General features: G+C 36.5%; 1 protein-coding gene across 5 annotated transcripts in view; it reads left to right on the forward strand.

The window, feature by feature from the left end:
• TENM2 (teneurin transmembrane protein 2) overlaps positions 1–22,274 on the forward strand; it is a 3,238,122-nt gene that overhangs the window by 339,921 nt on the left and 2,875,927 nt on the right. For all 5 annotated transcript variants that reach the window (XM_063604288.1, XM_063604290.1, XM_055112852.2 and 2 more), the window contains exon 2: positions 2,215–2,367. The gene's annotated coding sequence lies outside the window, so the exon portion shown is untranslated. The remainder of the gene's footprint in view (positions 1–2,214; positions 2,368–22,274) is intronic.

Genomic DNA, 22,274 nt, shown 5'->3' on the forward strand with positions numbered 1-22,274 from the left:
TTTATCAGTTTGTTAACCTGAACTGAACTATTTTCAGTTCTATTCAGCAGAACTATGATTTAGTTCATTCAGTAATTCTGTTTCTAGGCAAGGTGTGGTGGCACACACCTGTAATCCCAGCACCTTGAGGGGCCAAGGTGGGAGGATCACTTGAGGAGTTTGAGACCAGCATGGCAACATAGTGAGACCCTATCTCTACAAAATATGAAAAAAATAGCCTGGCATGGTGACACATACCTACAGTCCCAGCTACTCAGGAGGGTGAGGCAGGGGGATCACTTGAGCCCGGGAGTTGGGGGCTAGAGTGAGCCATGTTCTCGCCATTGCACTCCAACATGGGTGACAGAACAAGACCCTGTCTCTAAAACAAATAGTAATAATAATTATATTTTTAGACCACCAAGTAGGTATTGAAATGCATACAACTCAGTCTAATCCAAGTTGATGGAATAGTAGTTTAAATCTAGTGCACAAAGTTCATTTATGAGATCAAAAACTACCTATAGGTTCAGCAATTCTACTTACACTTAGTAAAACACATTATCCGTTTGTACCCACCACCTGCAGTATCTAATCGTTTACAGTTCTTTTTTTGTCTGGAGTTTAAGGCAAAAGATAATTGGATGGGGGCTCTGAAACTATCAAAAAGAGAAGCAAGCCCATGTGGTGACTAGTGTTCTCCTGTGTGAGAGGACAAAAATCCAAAGAGTTGCCACCATGCTTATACATCCCAAACATGGGCTTCTCTTCCCTCTTCCCTCTTTGTCAAGAAATTTAGTTTAAAAACTCACTTTACATAGAGAATCATGCAAATCCACGTTTCAGTCCAATAAGTAGCTCAAATGACTTTGTTTCCACACTTCAGATCAAATAGACGTTAATACTTAAAATATACTATTTATTATTTTGTTCAATTGGCTGTTGCATGTTCATTAGATAAAAATAAGTTACCTTGCAACATATTTAGGTTTGCCCTCATAGTTCCAAAAGATAGAAGAGTTTAAAAAAAGAAAGAAAGAACAAATGAAAGAGAGAAGGAGAAAAAGAAAGAGGGAGAAAATAATACATGTACATACATATGTGTATGCATATTTATATGAGAGCCTATATATATCACTCTGTGGACACAAACTGGTCCATTTGCAAACAGCCATCTTATCAGCATCCCAGCTTAGCCAAATCCAAAGAAAAACTTGTTTCTTTGTTCGATCTTTAAAAAATAAAAGCTGGTTTCCTTTTTTAAAAAAAATTACATATGTTACATATATTCATTTGATTTAAGTCCCAAAAGACTTTAAATTGAAACTCTTTAAAATTAGCTTTAGAAAAACTTTTATTAATGAGTTAAAAGTAAGTTGGTTAACATAATTCAGTAAGACTTTCTTAAGGCCTCCAGTGAGCCTGACACCCTGCTAGGCATTGCTCTTCTTACTCAAAATCTCATTGTAATTTGCAAGTTCAAGTCGCTCCTCTTAAAAAAGGCATAGAAGTCAAGGTGAGATTTGTCTCCTCACCTTTCCAGTCTTTCTTACAGCTTCATGCTCTTCATTTTCCCCTTTCTTGCACATGCCTCTCTGGACCTGCCGCTCTGAGGTTCTAACTTGTTTAAATACTGCACTTCCTTCAGCTCTCTGGTTGGGTGACTTTTCTGCTGGGAAGGCTTCCCTGACCCTCTTCTTGCCTCCCAAGTTTAGGAAATTTGTAACCTCCCACATATTCATGCACATCACCTACCATCACATTTATCTCATTTCACTATAATTGCATGTTTGCTTATTTTTATCCAGTTGCAGTGTCAACTCTGGAAAGGCATAATCTGTAACTACTTTGTTGATCATTGCAACTGCATGTAGAAGCCACTCCTTATATAAGTATTGAATAATTACATTGCTCAGAATTCTTCCTCCAACTCCTTTCACCCTTGCCAGCCCTGTTCTCAAACAAAATGCAGCAACATCCTTTGTAAAAGCAATTCTCAAAACTAAACTGGCCTTGTATACAGTTAAGAGTCCTCTGTTATTTATTTGTTTTCCTTTTTATACTACCTGGATGTGTCTTAGCCTCTCCACCCTTTCCCCGCATTGAGCAAGTTGACTGCTATAAACAAGATGTTTCTGTTTTATATTCCGGAATGCACAACAACTGAAGCAAAGGCAAGGTGACTTTGCTGTAACTCAGCAGTCTTTTTAAAATGTTATTTTCCCCCCTTCGTAGGTCCTCAGAACACTGCCATTAAGGGCTTCGAGGTGAAGATACATTAGATTAAAAATATGGCAGACAGGGACCCTGAAGCACTTTAAGAAAGCTTGGTCTGCAGGAAATCCTCATCTTGGCTCCAATCATCAGAAAACTTGATCTTTACCAGAGGTAGGTTCATCAACCTGCATTTCTTTAAGATTTTTTTTTTAAACGAATTCCTTTCATAGGAAAAAGAGTTTTATTTTTCCCTTATTTCTAAAATGTAAAAATAAAATTAACTTTCAATATGGGAAAGAGCTCACTAAAGTCTTTCTAAATTGGAATGATTTTATTCAGTAGAAAATGTTCATTTCTATATTGCCTCCTCTTTCGGAATTCCACAGGTGACTTACAGTTTATTCTAAAGAAGGTTGCTTTAAACTATGTAGTCTGCTGACAGCCATTTTGATAACTCTGCATGCGTCTAGCCACTGAATATCTATGGACACAAAAATTGTGGTTTTTGGTTTTTTTTTTTTTTTGGAAAGAGAGGTTATTCTGTTTATGAAAGCAAAACAGAATCATTTTAGGTCTGAGTGAAATGGTCTGAGTAAACAATTTTCTGTTACTCTTGTCCCATCATCTCCACAAGGGAGATAAACTCGCTATGACAGAAGGTTAGGCTTTTTGTTTCTTTGTGACTTGCAGACTTTCTGGAAAGCCACACCAGGTTAGCAGCACTTTTTCTAAGGATCTGTTTCTTAGATTCCCTATATAAAATTTGGTTGGATTTTTTGTTTTTGATTTGTTTTCTTTTTTGGAATGATTGTCGGTAAATTTGCCAATCTCCAGAAGGGGTTATAGATACATTCTACACGAAAAGAAGTGACACTTGGATTCAGTTGAAGATGGCACTTGAATCCTCAGGATGAATAACCATCTACAAGGATTGTGGAAGGAGAAACATCAACCAAAGTCAATAGTTCAAGCCTTTATTAAAAATTGCAACATGGGAGGCGGCTTAAAGATTGTACAGGATAAATTAAGGAAGGGCATTCAAAGTTCAATTTTGTTCCAAGAATAGTTGACTGTTTGATTTTTTGGAAGCTATGGGGAAACTTTGGTTGTGTTAATCATAGTGTCTCTCACAGTATCAAGCCATGGTGCTTTGGGTTACAGAAATATCAGTATTATCATATTACTTGAATATTTAATCCATTGGCATAATTGATAAGGTTTTATAATACATAATTTTCTGAAATGATAGATGTACACTGTGTTTTCTCTGTAATATTTGCATCATATCCTTTGAGAGAGCAGAAGAGCGCTGTCTTCAGCTCCTGGAATACTGAGAAATAAATCTATAACTGTATTTCACTCCCACCACTTTCACTCATACTCACACATAGATGTCTAAAATGTAGATTTCTAAATATTGAACAAATATAAATGTGTCATTGATTCAACTTACCTCAATGTAAGCTAATTATCTTTCACTTCATTTATTTTCCAATTTTGCTGTTCTCTGTTTTCCAGGATTTATGCCACCATCATGTTTTTGATCTTTCATCTTTTTAAAAATCCTGATTGTATAATTAGTCATTTATGCTAAATGTTTTTACTTTCAGATAAGTCTTTTACTCACTCTTTGCAGAGTCCTGATGCAACTTAACCTTCTTCAAGCTTTCATGCTCTTTTCTGATCTAACACATTTTATTCCTAATAGGTCTCCTTCTCTGCACCCCCAAACTGAAATTCAGCCTGTACTCAAGTAAAATAATTGGATTTCTTAAATAGTACTTCTGTTGTTTCTACCAGTTCATAAAATTTTACATGCATCTCATTGCCTTATTTTTAATCTTGAACTGAATGGCATTTTCATCTCTGAAATCCCATACCATCAGTCAGTGCATGGCTTTATACTTTGAAAGCATGCAGTTGAATGTATCAGGAATGAAATAATTTCAGTTTCTTGTTTTTTTGTTTGTTTGTTTGTTTTAGATGGAGTCTTGCTGTGTCGCCCAGGCTGGAGTGCAGTGGCACAATCTCAGCTCACTGCAATCTCCACCCTCCAGGTTCCAGCAATTCTCCTGCCTCAGCCTCCCAAGTAGCTGGGATTACAGGCGCACACCACCACCCCGGGCTAATTTTTTGTTATTAGTAGAGACTGGGTTTCACCATGTTGGCCAAGCTTGTCTCGAACTCCTGGCCTCCAGTGATCCTCTCGCCTCGGCCTCCCAAAGTGCTAGGATTACAGGCATGAGCCACCATGCCTGGCCATGACTGCAGTTTTTAAAGGATCTATGTTCCCACAAATTTGTAACTGCCCATTCCATTTATTAATTAGAATTTGTAACCTAGTAACAAGACCTTTCAGTTTTAAGGCTTTGGACTTGGGAAAACAGGTGGAAGTTTGGAAGCAATATAGGGTAAATTACTAGTTAAAAAGCAGCCCCTTCCCACACAAAATACAACTTTTCTGTGACAAGTGAAAGTGTGATGGAAGGTTCATGGGAGAACAGATTTCAGGTAATTTAACGTTGATAAAATGAGTAACAATACTCTTTTTCTCTTTTTAATTGAAAGTATAAACTTTCACAGTGGGTCTCTTTCCTAAAGGAAATAAAGCTGCTTCTGTACACAGCTTCATCACTGGCCTGAGGGCATTTCAGTTTATTTCAGCCAATTAAAATAACAATTACTGCAGGAGGTGCTTATGGGAGTACCTTCTGCTGGTTGAGTCCCCACCACTCCTGGTATGATTAAAACTCCTCAACTTCAAGTTTTCATATTGCAATGACTACTTCTACTTCAAAAAAAAAAAAAAAACAAAAAACTTGTACAGTAATTTGGAAGAGCACATTCTATTTATTCCCTTCATTTTCAAATTCTTAATGTTTTACAGACTCCTTTCTACAGTATTATAGCCTGGGCTTCACCTCTTCTTCCTCTTCTCAGAAACAGTTTGTACCTACTAAATTATTACATAAAAGCCAGCACCATTGTTAAATATAATTTATAATGAGCTAAAGTCAGAAACCGAAAAAGTAAAATAAAATAAAATGAATAAGAAACCACCGTTTTGGCCTGAACTCCTGCACTAGGTCCAACAGACCAAACCAAAACAGAGTCACTCAGACTAAACTTCCATGTAACCAAGCCAAAACTAAATGGCTTATCTAACCTTCCCAGAAATCAGAAGAGAGATAATAGCCAAATTCCCCAGCAGGCCAGTTTTAGCTGGCATGTTGAGTCCCCTCTGCTTTAACCTTTACAAGGGAAGTAACTTTGAAAACCCAAAAAGCTTTTTGTTCCTCTGTTTCTGCTTTTCTCAGCCCTTTTCTCTCTCTAAAGCCAACCTCTTCTTTTCAGCTCATTGGAACACTCTTTCTGTTTTGTAGGATGAGGTGTTGCCTGATTCTAGAATGGCAAATTAAAGCCAATTAAGATCTTTAAAGTAAATTTGTTATAATTTTGTCTTTTGCCACCACGCTTGCTTTATTCTGTCAGGAGAACTCTGAGTTCCATTTTATTGAGTTCGTTGAAATATTTCCATAATAGATTTCCAGTGTAAGCTGCTTTATTGCTGACAGCAAAATGATAATTCCAAGCATCCTAACTTGACATATGAAAAATCTTAATGATAATACTGATTAACATATCTTTTGCATTTAAATTACTACGTTTTTTAAGAAGAGAAAATTGTACATTTGGTGGGTTGTTTGCATAGTCAAATAAACATACATCAGGATGTGCAATCTAGTAATTAGGTGCATTTATCTGTTTGTGACACCACTGGAAAATAGTTTGAATGAAGACTTTAGGGGCAAAATACTCCCACTTGAATTGTCACTTCAAAAAACATGACCTCCCGTAGAAAAACCAGTGCTTATGCGTAAACATAGGAAGCATATGCCTAGTGCATGGTTACTTCAGCTACATATATTTATGAAAAATCTTTTTTTGAAACAATATATAATTTACATTTCATAGATTTGTTTGCCTTATGTGTCATCATACTGTATTTATTTAGAGAAAAAAAGAGTTATTAGACTAAGGCATTCCCATCGTCCTAGGAATTTAGGTATTTAGAAAAGATTTAGCATTTTAAGGTACTTGTACTGACCAAAGTTCAAGGAAAGGAAGGCTGAAAAACGCAAGTCGTTTCAGTGTGACATGACTGTCTACACAAAACATGGCAGTTCAGATATGGAGGTTTCCAGCAAATACTCTACTCAGGATTAAGCAAAGTTAGTTTTGTTTTTTGGAGGACTGTTTGTTTTTGGTGAAAATTCCAAAGTGATCATAATATTTGCTTTTTTCTAAAACATGTTTAGATCTTATCATGAATATTTATCAGTTCAACAAGTACAGATCCATTTTAGCGTGTCAGTCAACTTGATAGTGACGTTTAAGATTGAGGCCAGACCAAAACAGCAAGTTCCCCTTTCTCTTCCCCTCCCCACCTAGCAAAGGTAAGACAATACCATACTTATTATTTTCACCCCCTACAGATTCAAGTGTTCTAGGTAATCTATGGGAAATTTGTTCTTTCTGATGCCCCAATTTTCTGATCTTCTTTTAACAACTTTCTTCTTTTGATACCATGTAACTTTAAATATACTAACATAATAGACTATACACTATATTCAAGTCAGGCATATGTTTTAGTTGACTCCATTTTACTGACAGGAAAGAAAAATGAATTTGTTCTTTACTTGTAAAGAGGGGGGTAGATCTGCAGAAGAGCAGCTTTTGTTCTTGTGAAGTGGGAGTGGATGGGATGTCAGTCTGAGAATTCATTTACTGTACATCAGAAGGGTATGTCAAAATGTGAGGTGAGGGATTATGTGCCTTAGAATAAAGAGGGGATTTCAATAAGAGAAAAGGAAAGACAGAACGAAAGAGAGAACATGATTGTGACAGAGATAGAGACATTTTAAGAAAGAAAAAAACAATTAAAATGAAGAAATTTTGCTCTGTTAGGTATAATTCACTCATGACTTCATGAAATCCTCAGTTAGAAACATTACTCAATAGTGCTGTTGGAGAATTTGCATTTCTAGTATTAGCTTGATTAAAAATGCATGCAGATCTGGTTGTAGGAGCTGGTTGAGAGCAGGGTGATAATTTTATTATATTAATTTACATCCTGGAGATGACCTCTTCTCACTGTCTATAGCTGCGGTTTTCAATTTAGTTGAGGGGCCAAGAGGTATAAATCTGAACAATACTTCCAAAACTAATACCAGATGATACTTCCAATAAGATTTCAATCTACAAAAGTAGATAGGCCTGTGGATTTTGAAACTACTTTGCTAGTGATTTTGATACGCATCTGTTATGGCAAGAGAAAGAAAACTAATTACCGTGATAAGCAGAGAGAAGAAATACACTAATGATAACTATTATATTTATTATACCTGAACATTGAATTTTCTTTTGGACTTTAAGCAGTATTTTAAAATATATTTGTATGTTTTCAATAAAACATGATATTTTATGATATCTATATTTGATTTAAAGAATATTATAATATTTTATGAAGTAGTACCCCCCTTATCCATTGTTTTGCTTTCCATGGTTTCAGTTACCTGCAGTCAACTGCAGTCCTAGAATATTACATAAAATAAGATTATTTTGAGAAAAACAAAGACCACATTCACATAACTTTTATTACAGTATATTGTTATAATTGTTCTACCTCATTATAAGTTAATGTTGATAATCTCTTACTGTGCCTAAATTATAAATTAAACTTTATCACAGGTATTTATGTGTAGGAAAAAACACAATATATATAGGGTTTGGTATTATCTGCAGTTTCAGATATCCACTGTACGTCTTTTTGTTTTGTTTGTTTTTTGTGACAGAGTCTCTCTCTGTCACCCAGGCTGGAGTGTAGTGGTGCCATCTCGGCTCACTGCAAGCTCGGCCTCTCCGGTTCATGCCATTCTCCTGCCTCAGCCTCCCGAGTAGCTGGGACTACAGGCACCCACCACCATGCCTGGCTAATTTTTTTTTTTTTTTTTTTTTGTATTTTTAGTAAAGACGGGATTTCACCATGTTAGCCAGGATGGTCTCTATCTCCTGACCTCATGATCCGCCCACCTCAGCCTCCCAAAGTGCTGGGATTACAGGTGTGAGCCATGCACCCCGCCCATCCACTGTAGGTCTTGAAATGTATCTCTGGCAAATAAAGAGAAACTGCTGTAACCAATTCTTATATCACTAATTAATGCTAGGTGCATAACATTAGATGTAATTCAATAAAAATGTTTAACAGCAGGTTATGGAGGTAGAAAGCAAAACAGCTATTGCCTAAAGTTTGTTATATATTTAGAGTGAAAAACAAGCATTGCCTAAAAAACTTTTATACAATAAACATGCAGTGTTTATTATATGACCTAAGAATGGCTAGCTAAAATATTATGTGGGTTACTTGTTTCAAATGCAAATTCTAAGTACTTATAGACTTCATCCTATGGAATTAGACTATCCAGTGTGGAATTCAAATCTGTACAAGATCTAAGTCCAAATTATGCATAATAAAATTTGATAGCTAACCTGTACCTTTAAAACTTCTAGAAAGCTTTAGATAGGCACTCAGAAGTAGATAATTCAAGATACTGCCCTTTGCTACAAGCAGGAAATGTTGGCATTCAATAATGCTGACTGAAGAAAAGTAAACTTCTTACTTTGATTTGCCCTCATGTGGAACTATTCTCCTTGGCACAGTACCCTCCACTAAAACAAGAACAGCAGCGACAATAAGAAAGAAAGTAAAACAAAAACATAAACATTGCTATTATATACACATGCGTTTATTCTACATTTATCTATTGAGTGACTCAACTGCACATAATGACTTCTTAACATTACAGTTGCATTATTGGAGGTGAAATGACTAGTATTTTACAGTATTTTGTTAAGAATAAAGTTTGACAGTAATTCATTCAATAAACATATGCAAAGTCCTTAATTTTCTTGATAGTTTGGGCTAAAATACTGTTTTCATGGATTCTTCTGGAAAATCACTTCAGTAATCTTCTCTGAAGTAAGGGACTCAAGAGACTATTTTGGATGAATTGGGATAATGGAATGAAAATATAATTTAAAAATTACTTAGTAATTTAAATCTTATTTACCTATAAAATATGTAAAGCCATTTGTTGGTTATTTCACTTTCTATTAAATAAGAATTAAATCAAGACTTAGCAGAAGCTGTTAACTCTGAATTTCCTAAGTAACTGTAATTTCATAGACCTAGTCTCTTGATGTACAACTTCATGTTTTTAATAATTAGAAATAACAGTTGATATTTGCAAAATATCTAAAGACATAGATGATTGCATGACAATTATCTATGAAAATTATCTCTTGGAATGCAATATTTATGATCATGTTATTTTCCTTTTAAAAAGTCTAACTTAATACCATATGTAGAGATCCACTTTTTAATTATTACAATTAAATTAATTATATATTATCATACAATAAATAAAACCATTTTGATACTTACTACAAATGCTGTTTAGAGCTAACCAAGTACAAGATCTCTAAACTGGAAATGTTTTTTCCACAAATACTTATAATAAATCAAACACTTTAAGCTTATAATACAATACTTACAATAAATAAAACACTTTAAAGTGTTTGAATACTTGAAGCTAAATATATCAGTGTTATGACTAAATAGCAGGATATTATCAAATAGAATAAATTCTCTAAAAATAAGATAACTATAAAAGCAAGTGAAAACCTGAGAACTGATTGAAAAGAAATTACCAAGAAGTAGGTATGAACCTACTGGCAGGATGAACATAAATTTGTAAGACCTATTTGTGGATATCATCCAGAATACCTGTACCTGATGTTATGTACATTTCATTTAATCATAGAAAATATACTGAGTCAAAATTAAAATGAAACACTCAAGGATAAAGTTAGTGAAAACATTTAAAATGCACATAGGAATCACCTAGAAATAGTACAATAGAGATTTATATGATGTGATCATAATAGCTGTGTTACTAAGACATGAAATATCTTAACAGTCCAAACATTAGGATATATTGTTCAGTGTTAGAATCAGCAACCTATTGATTGAGTTTTTTCCACTTTTCAGCCAATTATATTGTGGATTTTTAAGTTTTACCTTTTTTGAAGAATTTGTCTACTGGTATTCGCATAAAGTTAAAGGATAAAAATTTTCCATGACACATTCAGGACTATCAGGATAGGTAAGGAAGACTACTGCAGTGAGGTTTTGCAGTAGGGAAAGAGAGATTGGGCTCAACTCTGAATACAACAAGAAATAGTGGGGATTCATAGCCAAAGAGTAGAGTCAGGGGAAGTGGGGGCTGGTGGACGGAAAATTACTGTGAGGGCAGGGTAGTTCTCTGCTAAACCACGTAACAGCATTCTTGCTCAAAGACGGCCAGGGTGGTAAGATATTAACTAGGCGATAGTGAGGGATGAGAGATTTGGTCAAATATCAAGAATGATCAGACACCCGGGGTTTGCGGGGTGGGGATTCTGACTTAGGATTCGTGCTAAAACTGGACTCTACAAGGCCATTTAAGTACAGTTAATGAGTGAGGTGGAATGGATAAGACAAGAGAGTCTCTGGTAAACTGGAGAGCAAAAGCTCCACCTCGAGGAAGCAATAGCTACTTAGATAAATTTGCCATGTAGATTTTCTGGTCTAATGCTGTGAGATTTTCCAGTTTTTCAAGACAGATTCAAAATCTAAATCACTACTTCTCAAGATTTCTTAAATATTAGCATAGTATACCAAGCTTTTTATTTGTGTGTGTGTGTGTGTGTGTGTGCGTGTGTGTGTGTGTGTTTTGAAACAGTTTCTGTTGTGCAGGCTGGAGTGCAGAGGTGCAATCTCAGCTCACTGCAACCTTCGCCTCCTGTGTTCAAGCAATTCTCCTGCTTCAGCCTCCTGAGTAGCTGGGATTACAGGCGTGTGTCACCACCCAGCTTATTTTTGTATTTTTTTTTTGAAAGACATGGGGTTTCACCATGTTGGCCAGGCTGTCTCAAACTCTGGGTCTCAAGTGATCCACCCACCTCAGCCCTCCCAAAGTGCTGGGATTACAAGTGTGAGCCACTGTGCCCAGCCCAAGCCTTTTAAAACCGTTTAAAACAGTGGTCCCCAACCTTTTTGGCACCAGACACCAGTTTTGTGGAAGACATTTTTCCAAGGACCAGGTGAGGGATGATGGTTTGGGGATGATTCAAGCACATTACATTTATTGTATACTTTATTTCTATTATTATTACACTGTAATATATAATGAAATAACTATATAACTTAGCAAAATGTAGAATCAGTGGGAGCCCTGATCTTCTTTTCCTGCAACAAGACAGTCCCATCTGGGGGTGACAGGAGACAGGGACAGATCATCAGGCATTAGATTATCATAAGGAATATGCAACCCAGATCCTTCACATGTGCAGTTCACAATAGGGTTCGCGCTCCTTCGAAAATCTAATGCTGCTGATCTGAGAGGAGGCAGAGCTCAGGTGGTAATGTGAGCGATGGGGAGCAGCTGTAAATACAGACGAATACGCTCACCTACTGCTCACCTCCTGCTGCAGCCTGGTTACATTGCTCCGGGGTTGGAGATCCCTGGTTTAAAACATTTGCCAGCAAAATATCTCTGTGGGCTGGTATTTAGGGTGCACCCTAACTACATGTGCAGGGCAAATTAGGGTGCAGGGCACCCTAATACAACCTAAGGTTTTCCTTTCCCAAAATCTCCTTTTTTGTTTTAGAATTTTCTTCCCCATTATAGATGAGGAAAATGTAAAAGGAAGTTGCATATTAGCCTCACAAATTAGTAATAGACTGAAAAGAAAGCTACAGGATTCAAAGATTGTGGCTGTCCTTTAAGTCATTGAATCTGCTACTCTCTGTAATTAGGAGATGGCATTAATCATTAATTAGAAAACAAACCCTAGGTGAGCAGTGTGAGGTATCTCCATGGGAACACCACTGGCTCAATCTCAACCAGAGTGAGTGACTTGGGGGTATAAGCACAGACTTAGTACACAACTGTGCAAGTCTGATTTAAGCAACTAATGTATCTGTGTAAAAATCAACTAAAACACATTATTTTCTGTGTATACTCACATTTCCTCTTTCATCTTTTCCTTTTAAATCTTTGGTGATATGTTTCTGTTTGAATGCAGAAGTCGACGTGTGGTACTCAGGAGTGAAATATCTTCTCTACCTATAACATCAAACATTGAAACAAAAGAGCAGTTGTAGTGAGTTCATTGAGATTCACTGAAAAGTGTTGCTTGCCTGCAGAGTAGGTGAAAGTTTCCTGCCAGCTTCTCATTTAGGGAGAACCTCTTGGTTTACTCCTCAAAAACTGTACAAGCCTCTAAAGAGTGGTAGTGGAAACTAGATACTTTTTTTTTTTTTTTTTTTTTGCCTATAGAGATAGTTGTTAAGTTATACAATGGAATAAGGATCAGAGAATTAATGAGGAAAGAAAAAGAGAGCTGTGATGGACTTAACAGTCTGGGTCTTTCTCTAACAAGCTGTCTGTATGTTTTTTGCCCATCTGCTGGGGAGTTTGAAATACCACCTTGCTGGAGAAGTACATAAAGAATGTGTTGCTACTTGTCTCCTCCTTAGAAGCCAGCTACATTGTACCTTACATTTGACTGGAAATATTTGCACCAGGTCCTATAACATGATACAGTTGTTTCAGATCATTGCATCAAATCCTGAGAAAGCCCCATATATGATTTGAGCAATGGGGGATTATCTGGATGTACTCAATGAAAAGATAACTGATTTTGGTAGAATTTGTGAATTTAAAAGGTTGGAAAACACAAGGAAATTTTATTTGCTTAGATAGAGTTTCTTATTTTAATGTGACAAAAAGTATAATTGAAAAATGTTTTCATTGTCATTGTAAACAGCTCAACTTACTCTGTGCCAGACACAGGAGTGGCTTATCCCACGTAATCTCATCTACTTTTTCCCAGCCTAAGGAAGATACTGTTATTATGCCCATTTTACGGATGCTTAAAATGGCTTACTATCACCCAGCTAACTGGTGGCCCAGGACTTGAATTCAGTCTCCTCCGACTCCATAGTTAACTCTTAAATAATGACAAGAACAACAAAATAGTAGCAACAGTTGCATTACATTCACTATGATCCAGGAACCCTTCTAAGCACTGCACTGTATATTAACTATTTAATCATCACAGCAACCCTCTGAGGTGGGTTTTATTATTATTATCCTTATTTTACAGAGGAAGAAACTGAGTCACAAAACACTAAGCAACTGGCCCCATTACCTCCAATAATTTATTAACATGATATGTAATACACAAAGTAAAACTGGTCATCTGAAAAGAAAAACATTAAATTTACAAACTGCATAAAAGCTTGTGGATGGTATTTCTAACCAACAATGGCCAGAGAAAATGATTTTTTCCTCTTTCACTCCAGTAACACAATTAACTTATTCATTATCAATGTTTCTTGCTTGGCAAATGTGGAGCCTGGAAATAGTTACTTTAGTCAAGGGACTGCCCTCGTCAAGGTCCAACATAATTTAAAGACAAGTTACCATTATCATCGTTAAGTTCTAAAGAAGATTCTGTCTTGCCAATTTGTGGTTTTGTCCTTCTGGTGCTGTTGGTTTCTGTTCTGGTCTTAAAGCCCATCTGTTAGTCCAGCTGTAGGGACTGAGTACCTCTTACATCCGACTATGTATATATAGTTGATTGAATAATTACTAACAAATTTCAGAAACTTCTTTGTTGTTCCATTTCAACATGATTAAAAAGCAAGCTCACACTTTCTAGAAGACTGCAGAATAAGAAATAGATGATCTGAAGAATACACATCTCGTGATATCTGATCGAATAACTTGAAGTCTATAGATCCTTTCTCATGAAAATAAATAAGTCAGCTGAAGGCTAGAATCAGAGTGACTAATGTAGTACAGCGACGGAATTGTGTCCTTTCCCCCTACTTAAAAATAATGATAGGTTCTTCTGGAACCTGCTTAAGTAAGTGACACATGGAGAGATGGATTGCGACGCTGTGACATATGGTGCACTGGTATTGCAGTTGTATTGTAGAGATTATTACTAGCAGCAAGATTTTATAGTTATTGCCCTGTCAAGCTGGTGTTTTAATCACTATCATCAACACCGCCTTCACGTTTTACCTCATCTTCTTTTCGGCAAGGCAGACCAGTGTGTCATCCAAAGAGAAACTCATTTGTTTGGACCGATTATTTCATTAAGATATATATTTCAGAGGGACATGTGAAGGATGACTTTATGAGGCAGGGGAAAATACTCACCGTATGGAATAGAATTTAAGGACTGCAATTATTGATCTGAGAAGGCATGAGACTGGTGAGTTTGCTAAGAATACCACAAGCCTGCCTTAGAGATGAGGAAGGACTGAGGGTGCAGGTGTTTCCTCTTGTTCCTGAGAGCAATTAGAGAGCCAAATGATTTCCACTGTTACCTAATAAGGCAACAAGTGTCACCTGTCGAAGTTGATTCCAGGCGCTTTTAATGCAAACATAGCTCAGCTTCTCCAGCTCACTAACATTCTGTATATTTTACAGACTCAGGAGAGGCAAAGAATGTAAACCATCACAAGTAAAGGAGAAAATGAAAATGGGTTAAGCATCGTTTGTCATTTGATCTTTAGTTATTTTACTTTATTTTTTAATAAAGTAAAATTAAATCCTTTTTATATGAACCAGATCCCACCTTCACCCCACTCCCAAAGTTTTCAAAGGTAACTATTCTCAGTGTGGGTTGTCAGTTTCACACGGTAGAATACACCATAATATTTTCATTTTGTCTTCTTTAGAGGGAAACTAGACTGTTTCCTCAAACCTTTTTCTGCCTCCCATTTGAAATATAAATCTGGTTGAGAAGCTTTCTTGGTGAAAGTTACAGCTGTGGGGTTCTTTTCCCCTCTGTTTGTTACAATTGACCTCTCTCCTAGCACATTAGATTCAGCCTCAAACTTAAATTGCAAGGTGTTATGAATAACACGCACGTCACTTAAGGCTTTGCTGGTGGAGCTGTTCTTTCCCAGTGTCTCAGCACATAGCACCTCCTAAAAAGCCAAGAGAGACAAATTTCTCATTTATGGAGCACAGCAGGTCAGCCCCTTCCATATGCTCAAGATTTGTGGCTTGTGTCATAGGCAGCCCATTCTCATCTTTCAAGTCCTAACAGTTCAAGAGCCTCAAATCCCTTTGAATCCAGATTAAATGGGTTCTGGAAAACATGCTACTGTGTGTAGGGACTTACTGTTTTCCTGAAGAACAATGCATTCTGGGCCCTCCTAGACTACCTTTTGACTAAGGAGCTCCATACTAATCTTTTATCTGATTATCACCCAAACATGCTATGTGGGGGTGGCTATGTATATATTCATATTTATGTATAATTCAGCGTGCATATTTGTATCATTTTACTCTCTTGGCAAGCACATTTCAAGACCCAGCTTTCTCAGCCAAAATGAGTTTCATGATTTAAGTACGTTGTAATGCCACATCTCTTTCTTGCCAAGTACAGGGGACACATCAGGATGATTTCTCCCATTGAGCTTCATCTGCGAGTACTATAAGACACCTTCACTGCAGTGTGATCCTAAAAGAAGAAATACCTAATCTATCTAACCATTCCTGATGACACATCAGGAGACATGAGCTCATTTTAATCTCCTTTCCATCAATATCCGTATCTTAGGAAGGCATCTCAAGCATTCTGGTTTATCTTAATGATGCAATATGTTTTCTCATTGATAAACTTAATCCCTTTTAGGTTTATGCTCTGTCCATTTTAAGAGTAATTTTTATTTTATTTTTCTTTGAGACAGGGTCCTCCTCTATTGCCCGGGCTGGAGGGCAGTAGAGCAATCACTGCTCATGGCAGTCTCAACCTCCTGGGCTCAAGGGATTCTCCTACCTCAGCCTCCCAAATAGCTGGGATGACATGTACACACCACTATGCCATGCTATCTTTTTTTTTTTTTGTAGCCATCTTTCTGAAGCTGGCCTAGAACTCCTGGACTCAAGCCATCTCCCCACCTCAGCCTCCCAAAGTACTGGGATTACAGGCGTGAGCCACCATGCACAACCATTTTAAGAGTAATTTATTTCCACTTTTGTTTAAGGTCGTATCTTTTTTATCATTGCTAAACATGCTTATTGAAAGAATATTTTGTTCTAGATGCCTAGAAACAGTGAACAACTCTGTTCTGAATATTAATGTTTCTACAGAACCAGCATCCCATCTTCATTTCTTTTAAGAGCCCCTCTTCCATCCCTCTGCTCCTTTAGGAAACTTTTCTTCTATCAGTACTTGTGTTTCTGGTACAATCATAGTAGTGGAGACAATTTCTCATTATTATTGCTTTTGAAAATGTTTCTGACATGCCTTATTCACATATTATTCCAAATGAAATTTAGAATACATTTCATATACTTCATGCTCCCACATTCCACCAAAAAATGAGATGTTGGCTCATATTTATTTCTATTAAAATAATTAGGAGAGAATTGAAATATCCCTATCTTAATTATTACTACTGTTTACTTTGACAAGACTCTCCATTAATTCTATTGCATCTATGTTCATTTTTCCAGTTTTATAGTTTTCTATTTTGCACATCACTTACTCAGTTTGTTTCTATGACTTTTTAAATTCTGTTGCTATTCTGAGTTAGATCTCTACTTCACTCAATATCTTCTCTAATTGGTTATTGATGATTTCTAAGACAGCTATTGATATGGGTGTCTTTTAGCCTTCTATCAAGTTATTAATTATAAAATATGTGAATTTATTTTTTGTTTAGGTAAACAACTGTATCATATGTGGAAAGATGAAAATAAAACAAAAGACAGTGATAAATTTGAGTCTTTTTTTCTTAGTATTTACATCTCTCATTTTTTCAACAATTATCTTTTGCCAAAATGCCCTCCAGACTGTCCCAATGTGAATGCATCTTATGCATTAAGTCTCAGGTCAAATACTTGCTTTAGAATAAATACTTTACTTACCTTGATAAGCTGTAATATCTTCTAATGGAATCATTGCTTCTCTACTCACAACAGTTCTGACACCAAATGTGTGGGTTTTATTTCACATCAGCAACCAGTTGTCCAACTGTGTGAACACCAACTGGGTATCTGATGATTCCATTCAGTTCCGATACCAACCACCCTAAGTTAGTGCAGACCCACAGGTTGAGGACTCAGTCCTGCAAGACTGCCCCCTACTTCCGATGCCAGTCGCAAGTAGTGGATTCCCCAGATTACACACACTTCTGTCCAACTTGGGTATACATCGAATATTCCCAGGACCTCCTCTTCAGGTTCAAAAATTTGCTATAATGGCTCTCAAAACTCAGGGAAACACCTTGCTCACCATTTCCAGTTTATTATAAAGAATACAGCTCACAAACACCCAAATAAGAGATGGGTAGGAAAGGTGTATGGGTGGGAAGTAGAGGGCTCCCATATCCTCTCAGGTGTGCTGCCCTCCTAGCATCACGACACGTACACCAACTGGGAAGTTCATCAAATCTCATTGTTCAAGATTTTTTACAGAGCTTCATCTCCAGCCACCCCCTACTCTTTTCCAGAGGTTGGTGGGTGAAGCTGAAATTTCCAACTCTTTAATCAATTGGTCTTTCTGGGGACCATCCTCATCCTGAAGCTATCTAGAGATCCCACCCTGATTTACCATATTAGCATAAACTCAGGTGTGATCAAAAGGACACTCCTTTTATAAATAATAAAGTACACTCCTATCACTCAGAAAATTCCAAGGCTTTTAGAAGCCTTGTACCAGGAACAAAGACTAAATATGTTTCCTATTATACCACATCCCCCTTCTAGAAATCTCTAAACTATGTTACGAATCCCTCTCTTATAGACTATAACACTATAGAGAATAAAATTATGATTATATAAATGGATTAACATAATCAAATTATGAATAATAGGCATAACAGAATTTTTCTTTATAAATGTATGTCACTTTCTCCCACATTTTCTTTAATTGAAGATCCCACCAGCTTGCCTTGTGCAGAGGAATCTGCAATTAAAGAAAGAAAGAATGGCTTTGGCACTCAAGGGCCATTCTGGAACCATTTTTTTATGGATTAGTGCTATATTGGCAATGCACATGTCTCCAGCTTGTTAGCCTGGTTGTAAGGACAAGCCATACATTTCATGTAACAGTTAAAATTTTACCCTTCAGTTTTCTCAAAATGGTTCAGTGTGTGCCATCCACATGCTGTGATTTATCTATATCAGGTGTATCTACTTCATCTTCTGCGCATTTAGCAAAATTTGATCTAGTATCTCTAAGGTGTATGGTTCAAAAGCCTTTTTTTTCTTTTTGGCTTACACTCAAGTCTTTCAATGTACACTGAAGCAAATTAAATTTTTTTGCTATACTATTTTTATCCCTTACTGCTCGTTTCATTCCAGGATCATCAACTGGCCCCATTGTTTCACTACATCGTATATAAAGATTATTGTGTTGCTGACTTTGAAGTCTTTGTAAAGTTACCACTCGATTTACTTTATTGGCCATTTTTCACATCTAATTGCATTCACACAATATGTGTTTCTATATTCACCTCACTTTGACTGCTCTTCCCTTTAAGGTGCTGTATTTTCATGTCTAATTGCATGTGTGTTTCTATATTCACCTCACTTTGACTGCTCTTTCCTTTAAGGTGGTGTATTTTTACTTCCCATACACATGTGGAAGCTTTTTGCATCTTTTCAAGTCCTTCCTGACCAGTATCCTATGGTCCTCCTGCCCAGGGTTTTAAAAAGGGGTTTTCAAGTATTCTGTAGGTTTTCTGTTTTTCTCTGCTTTTGACATTTCAAAAATTCTATTCTTCTGCTAATTAATGTTTTTGCTAGTCATAGTCTATATTTCATGCTTACATTCCCAGAATCACCAGCGACTTAATTACTTACTAGTCACATGCTGGGGGAAAAGGGTTCTCTCTCAATGCTTTGTCTCCATTCCTTTCATCAGGGTCAGTGACATCAGTTAGTCGCGTTCTTCAGTTGGGTACCAAGATGAGGGGGCAATGTAGCTGAATTTTCAGTCTGTTTTCTTCCTGCAAAGGTTACCTGGACCATGTGCCCCAGAGAAAAGGATGCTTTTTGATAACTTACAGGAAGTCATTGTCTATGCTAAATGTCATCTTGCCCTCCTCATCTGGAGACAATATTCTTTAACCAAAATATTAAAGGTTAATGAAAGAAAGGAAGGAAAGATGAAAGGAAGAAAGGAAGGAAGTGGGAAGGGAAGGAGGAGAGGAAAGAAGAGAGGCTTGGAGGGAGGGAAAGAGGAACAAAGAAAGGAAGGGAGGGAAAGAAGGGAGGGAGGGCGGAGGGAGGAAGGGAGAGAAAACAAAAAAATGAAAAAATAAAATTAGATAAATAAATGAACTACACTTCTGACTGTTAACATATTCAAAATAATTAGTTAAGGGTGGTGATAGAAAAGTACACACACACACAGACACACACACACACACACACACACACACACATATATATATTTATTTTGTTCACAAGATCTATTAGAATAGAAATTAGAATGAAAGACCTGGGATTATGCCCATGAGTATATACTGGAGTTAGAATGTGTATTTCTGCAACTTTAAAGCTATTTTTTAGTGTATGTGTATTACATTAACTTTTTAACTATCACTTTTATTTAGGGATCTGATTATGAAGAAATGTGATTAAAATACTGTTTAAAATACATTTACTAAATATGTCAATTTTCAGAAAGTTTATTTTGTAATTAAGTACACTATGATGTTTAAAATATCTGATGAGGCATATGTATAGATATATTTTATATTTTTACAAAAGCCCACATCATTTAAACATAGCTCAATGGAGACATATTAATGGTAATGAAACCGTGAAAGTCGAATTCATTACTTGTTGTTTAGTAACCATTTCACAAACACCACAACTCTATTAAATCATTGGTGAGCTTTATCTTAAAAACAAAAAATACATATGTATTTAAACTTTAGTGTAAAATATATCAGTAGATATATTTAATAAGTTCAGTTTATTTTATTTATTTATTTATTTGAGACAGAGTCTCACTTTGTCACCCAGGCTGGAGTGCAGTGGCATGATCTCCACTCACTGCAATCTCCGCCTCCCAGGTTCAAGAGATTCTCGTGTCTGAGCCTCCTAAGTAGCTGGGATTACAGACGCATGCCACCATGCCCACCTAATTTTTGTATTTTTAGTAGAGATGGGGTTTTGCTATGTTGCCCAGGCTGGCCTCCAACTCCTGGCCTTGCTGATTCGCCTGCCTCGGCCTCCCAAAGTGCTGGAATTTACAGGTGTGAGCCACTGAGCCCAGCCAGTTCAATTTATTTTTATCTGTGAATTTTATTGACATATATACAGAAGAGTTTACTCATCATAAATTCAATTAATTGTTGCAGTGTGAACACACCATGCAACATTCAACCAGATTGAGAACTAGAGCATGACCAAAATGTCAGAGGCCACACTTAAACATTGTCTCAGTGTCTGTCCTATTGATGTAAAAGGAAACCACTATGCTGGCTTCTGATATGGCTTTCCATAGATTAGTTCTTTCTATTTATAAACTTTGCTATGTTGGCTTTCTTCACTCAATATTATGTTTGAGAGTGTTGTCTATATTGCATAAAGAAAATAGTTTTTTCATTCTCATACTATAGAATACTTTGTGTGAACATATAGCAATTTCTCTCCCCATTCTACTGCTGATAGATTCAGGTATTTTTGAGATTTTACTATTAGAAATAGCACAGCTCTGAATATTCTTGTATATGCCTTTTAAGCACATATTTATGTATTTCTATTTAGTATTCTCCTAGAATGAAATTGATGAGCCATAGGATATTTCTAGGTTCAGCTTTCGTTTTTTCCTTTTACTATTGTGTAGAGAAAGCTCTCTCTAACCATGTTTTTCTCTACTCTCACACCAGAAGCATCAACACGGAAGACTTCCATGACTAAACGTCTGGGGGCTTTTCCCCACACTCTGAGCAGTGGACACCAGCTGACTGTGCTCTAACTCAGTTCTGACATTATCTACCTAGAGAGAGTGTCAGATCCCACAGGCTAGGAGCTGAATCCCCGATATTGTCCTTCACAACCCCAAGTAACAGTCACAAGTCTGGGCCTCCGAAATTTCTGATTAACTGGTTTCAAGTTGGATTTCCCATGACTTTGGGTTTAGTTAATTTGCTGGAGTGGCAAAGTCAACCTCTTTGTATATTTGAATTTAAACTGGGTCTTCTGTAGGCAGCATATAGTTGTATCTTGTCCTTAGTTTATTTTGACAATCTTTGACTTATTTAGATGATTTATTGGATGTATGTTTAATGGTATTATTGATATCACTGGATTGATATTTTCCATTTAAGTTTTTTGTTTTCTATATGTCTTTTTAAAATTATTTTTGGAGACAAAGTCTCTGTCCTATGGATGGAAGCTGGGTGGATGAAATAAACCCCAAATGTTTAGCCATATTCATGAGGAATTTAGCCTCTTCAACTTGGAGTTAGAAGAGATAAGAAATGCTGGGGACTTAATGCTCCAAATGAGATATAGTTAACCCTGACTGGGAACTAAATGGGAAGAATGCTCTGTTTTGTGGGCCACATCTTCCCATAATGGAGCTTGTATCAAACTGAGTTGGGAGTGGGAAGGTAGGGATCATGCTATGGCTCAAATACCACAGGTTCTTGATTTTTTTTTAAACCATGTTTTAGCAGATTTTCATTAATACATGTTTTACATTTTGCCCTATTCCCTTAGAACAATGCCAGATATATTAAATTGTTGGGTTTGGGGTTTTGTTTGCATTTTTTAATAGTTTTCATCAGCTTTCTTGTTTCTCTGAGAAGTAAGTCGGCATAGCTCCTCATACTATTTTCCCAGAAGTGGAGCCACTTGTATTTTTTTAAGGCCACTTTTTCTTGATATGGAATTCTATATTATTTATTTTTTTCAGCGCTTTAA

Source organism: Pan paniscus, chromosome 4 (assembly GCF_029289425.2).
Source record: "Pan paniscus chromosome 4, NHGRI_mPanPan1-v2.0_pri, whole genome shotgun sequence".
In the NCBI taxonomy this organism is placed as follows: domain Eukaryota; kingdom Metazoa; phylum Chordata; class Mammalia; order Primates; family Hominidae; genus Pan; species Pan paniscus.